This window comes from Nematolebias whitei, chromosome 20 (assembly GCF_014905685.2).
Source record: "Nematolebias whitei isolate Nwh7 chromosome 20, NemWhi1, whole genome shotgun sequence".
NCBI classification, from domain to species: domain Eukaryota; kingdom Metazoa; phylum Chordata; class Actinopteri; order Cyprinodontiformes; family Rivulidae; genus Nematolebias; species Nematolebias whitei.
This window is the reverse complement of record NC_056517.1, coordinates 367,146-372,170: the sequence shown is the minus strand read 5'-3', so window position 1 is coordinate 372,170 and position 5,025 is coordinate 367,146. Positions and strand designations below refer to the sequence as shown.

The 5,025-nt window shown below is 48.1% G+C and overlaps 1 protein-coding gene across 1 annotated transcript in view; it reads right to left on the bottom strand.

Moving 5' to 3' along the window:
- mbtps2 (membrane-bound transcription factor peptidase, site 2) overlaps positions 1-5,025 on the bottom strand; it is a 45,017-nt gene that overhangs the window by 12,861 nt on the left and 27,131 nt on the right. The gene's annotated exons all lie outside the window — the stretch shown is intronic.

Sequence of the window (5,025 nt, the reverse complement as noted above, 5' to 3'; positions counted from 1 at the left end):
CAGAATGAGGGGGTTTCCCCAGTGATTCATATCGGTTCTCACGGTGGGGGTGGAGGGGGGGGGGGGGGCACAAAGATAATCTGCCTCTTCTGGCGCACAGGATCTATGCACAGGCGGGTGAACCATCTCTGAAGGTGTCTCATGTGAAATAGGCCCAGAGAAACCACGATGTGGGCCGCTGACATCGTCCCAGGAGTCGCATGACAGGCAGACTCTCACTATGCTGCAGAGTTTGACACAGCGGAGCCGAGCTGACAGAGCTTCAGCTCAGCTGTGATAAAAGGCTCTCATTGTGGTTGAGTTTAGCTCCACTTCCAGATAAACAATCATCTGGGACGGACAAACTGAACTTTTTCCCAGTTTATAGAAGACCCCAGGTTTAGCAGGTGTAACACTAGCATTTTGGTCTGTAGATGAACATATTCTGTGATATATTCATAAATTAAACGGATTCATTCATTTTTCTGGACTGGATAATATCGTGCATTGAACTTAATAAGATGTAACGTGAGACGTTAATTTTCTTTGACCCATCAAATGAATGTGGTCATTTATTTTCAGAATCAAAATTTAACATCACACATTTACATTAATTTGGCAAATTGAAAAATAACAACATGGCTAATTTAGCAAGCTGTACAATTAGAAACCATACGGCGATGGTTTTCTCTCTTCACAACAGACATTTCTGAAAATATCTGGAATGATTTCTAGCAGATAGAAGAGTTTTAAAGATGGAAATGAAGTTTAGAGTGAAGGAAAAGATGGATGAGGGAAATGTGTCAGTATCAGCAATGGCACGCTCCGCTGAGTTCCCAGCTTCTTCCTCGGTACACTTAGGTGGTATAAATCAACTCTTTACCTGGAGGAGATGTCTCCACTGGTACGAAGTTCCATTTAACGCACCCTTTCAGCGTCTCCGTAGGAACAGCTGTGAATCGTCCGAAGTAGTGGCGGTACTTGTTCGACACAAGTTCACCTCACGAGTGGACTTCACATGAGTGGAGTCCTTCAGAAGTTCCACTCAGATGTGGAAGATTGCATAATTCCCACAAGACTCGGAAGAGCTCTGGATCATGCCTGGACTTCTGTTCTCCCAGCACTTCTTCCATTCGGTTCTGCTCCCAGAACTGAACTCGACTGGAGCTGCAAACGACTGAAGCCCGCGCTGAAGCTGGTTTGAACTAGGAAGTACCGACATTTAAAGAGCTCTATTTCCGGTTCATTTGGGAGGTTCCTGATTGGTCAAAATCGACCAGACAGGGGTGTGTTTTTGTGACGCAAGAGGTCACTAGAAGTCAGAAAAACAGCAAGAATGTTATGGAACAGATTGAAAATGTTTTTCAGACAGACGAGAGAAATATTTAGGCGAGTTGGGGGAAAACAGGTGCCAGCCTCTTATTTACGTCTGAGAGGATATAAAAACATGACAGTTTGTTCCAACAACTTGTTTTCTTGCCTCCAACCTTGGACCAACTTACACAATTTGCTCATTTCAGACAGAAAATCAGAAAATGCATGAATTACTCCGTAACACATTCCAATTTGATTTCTACTTTGAATGAGGATTAAAAATCATTAATACTGTTTCACAGTTTATTAAAAATGATTAGTTCACTTCAACATTTAAAAATGGTTTGAACTAAACACACTTTGATTATCAAACATTTGTAAAATAGTAATAATAATAAAAAAAGAGAGTTTTCTTTCACTTGATCAGTGCAGGACACTTAGAAAGTCTCTGGATGAACTTAATCTTGTGTTTCTGGACTCAAATCAATGAAATACAGTTCTTGTTCCAGGAAGGCCCTCAAGGCCAGGTTTTGACCTGAGGCTTAGTTCACTACAGGTCTGTGCGACTGCTTTCTAACTGGACCGAGCCAATAAGAGCAGATCGTACAGATAAAAAGAATTCTCATTCCTGCCATGTGTAACGACTGCAGAGCCGTCTCCACGCATTTCGAGAACGTGCATGGGGTATTTCAGAATGATGGAAAATGTGAAAATATGCGCTCTAAAGATCTATGGAGGTGAAAACCAGTCGTTCTGGTAAAGTTCTCCAGCAGCTGTTTGTCAGCATATGGAATTGTCTCCCCATGATCGAATTGCTGAACATGAACAGGTCGGGAATGGGTCTCATCCCTCTGTTTTTTTTAATCAGAATGAGGAAGTAGTGGGAGGGAAAAAAAATTATTTTCCTCTCCGTTGGGAACTCTGGAAATCACGTTTTTCATCAGAAATTCCTGAACTTCTGACTGGACAGACGAGCTCTGTTCTGAAGAAGACAGAACCGTCTCTATAATCCCTCTGAACGGTGGGGGTTGAGCTGCAAACTGCAGCGTGTAACCCCTGCTGATCAGACGGTCCGTCCATCTGTCTAGGGAGCACACTCGGTGCCACTCCGAGTAACGCTCGGAGATCGGGCACGCATTTTGTGTTGTGTCATGTTTTTCATGAACGTCAACCAGACTAAATAACCCTTACTACCATCACCCGTTCTGGAGATTCTCCGGGGGGAACCCCAGGGGGACTCAGAAAGAAAAAAGTCTGTATGTGTGCCTCTGTGCTGAGCCCAGGCTGTGGTCTCACATCAGAGTTGAGGTGAGCCGGCGTACACTGAGGGGAAGCGTGAACGCTTTCTGAGTGAAACGCCGTTTCGGTGGAGGCTGCAACTGTCATGGAGAAAACACGTTTACTCCCACTGTGCTGTGAGTGGGCAGAAAACAGCATAAATTAAAAATGGCCTCTGGCTGAAAACGAGGGATCCGTCTGCTAAAAAAAACATAATTTTAGCTGACGTGGCAGACGAGTGTTTTGTGATATTTACTGAACTGTGGTGTCATTTAAAAAGCTGTTTAGAGGTTACTGGCTTGTTTTGTGTGGGGAATGTGTGAAGAGAGGCAGCTGTGAGATCAGCTGATCTGACAGTCTCAGATGAAACTTTACTTTCAGGGATGTTTCTGTTTTATTTCAAAACATACATAGTCAAAAAACACACACATTCCCCTCAAGGAGCTGTTCCCTGGTGGAGGGGGCCGGCAGAGGAGCGGAGCGTGAAGTCGCTGCCGCAGCTGTGGAACGCCTCTGCTGCTGTTGCTGGCCAAGGCGGTCCCTCCAGCGGCCAGAGGGGTGGGAGGAGGACTGTAACGTCACCAGATGGTGTACAGTCTCTGAGACCTCCTCGGACCTCTGCGATTTCTCAAGGATGGTCCTGAAGTTGGCCCCGAACAGCGCCTCTGGGTGATGGGGCCCTCCAGCAAGTCTTTCTGCAGCCTTTCGGACAAGGATGGCAAGGATCATGGTCATCCGGGCGGCAATGCGGGACAGGCAGACTTTTAAGATGACGTCAGCGGCTTTACAGAGAGAGCTCTTCGTCTCCTCCAGCAGGTCTGCTTCCTCCATCCTCTTTTGAGATGCTGTAGGCCAGCAGAGCGATGTTGCTGTTCGCTGCGACTGCCTGGAATGTGCACTGGTGAGCTCGGTTGGAGAGCTCTTTGTCACCCTCTGGTCATGCTTTCCTGGAGGGATAGGTTGCCGGTCCATCCTGGAAGCTTTTGCCCCAAGCGCCTCCGCCAGGCTTTGCTCCGGGGGAAGAACTGAGGGAAAAAACACTGATCGGAAAAACCCTCCACTCTGGAGATGGAGGCGAAGGTGGAGACGGATGTCTTCAGCTTGCCGGGCCCAGCTGCAACCTCGTTCCAATGTGATGTCACAGCTGGACAGCGAGGCCAGATGGGATCAGGGCAACGAGCCGGGGCGGAGCCAAACCTTCCCGCCAGATCGTCCGATCAGGGCGGAGGGAGGTGAGGGACGGAAAGTCCCTTTGTGTTGGTAGTCTCCTGGATTATGCCAGGCAGCTCCGAGAGGAGGGCGCCGACGGCTGGGAGCGGTGTGGTCGCCGATGTGGCAAGACCCGAGGTGGCTAAGCATCCGTTTGACCGCTTTTCTTCCGTCACTACGCTTTCCAGGAGGGAAGGGGCAGCAAGGTTGTTTCCAGCATCACCTTTCACAGAGGAATCATTCGATTCACTGCGTGACTCTGCGTCAAAGAAATGCGGTGGCATCGTCCCGCACATAAGCATCCCGCCACGGAAAAAACACTCAGCAGAGATGCTGCCAACAACGCCTTTTTCGAGGGAATCACCCGATTCAACGCGAGGAAAACACATTAGAAAAGTCGGTTGCGTCGTCCAGTGAGTAGGGCCCTCAACAGAAAAAACACTCAGTGAAGCTGCTGCCAACATCACCTTTTTCGAGGGAATCATCCGATTCACCGCGAGGAAAAAACGTTAGAAAAGGCGATGGCGTTGTCTAGCGGGTAGTGGCCCGCCACGGAAAAACACTCCTCGGCACTTACCTTGAACAAGGCTGCTCGTCTCTGCTTCTCCTTGGGGAGGAAGAGCTCACAGGGATGGCAGGAGGTTGGCGTGGCGGAGACACAGGCATTCTTAGCAAAAGTTGTGCAGGTCAAAGCTGGACATCTTTTCCCTCTTCGTTCTTCTGACAGTACTAGCTAGCTGGCTGAAGAAAAAATGGGAGCCGATTACCCGGTCTCACCATAATATATACGGACCGGGGGTGAGGCCCACAGAGCAGGTGGGTGTAGAATAAAGTTTTCAGTGCTGCGCTGCGCGTGAAGCAATAAACCCACTAGCGATAGCCTTAAAGGGCGAAGCCTATACAAAATAGAACTGGTAATGAGTGACTTACGTCAAGTGCACAGCAGAATTGTATTGCTGACAGGAGCTCCGCTTCGACTTGATCTTTTTTGTTCCTGTTGTTCTCGTTTTAACTTTTTTTGTGCCTACACTGCACACCCACATTACAGGTATGACAGCAACGCACTTGTGGAGTTTTGTGTGTCGCTGCCTTGCCATCTTGCCATTGTGGTTCATTCAGTCTTTCCAGCTTCGGGTTCAGGCCTGTCATGGCGGCCCTCTCCATGATCCTCCATCTGCCTGCATGGACCGAACTCTATGAAACCGTTTGTTTCCACAGGGAAACCTTGGATGTTCTCCATCTGCC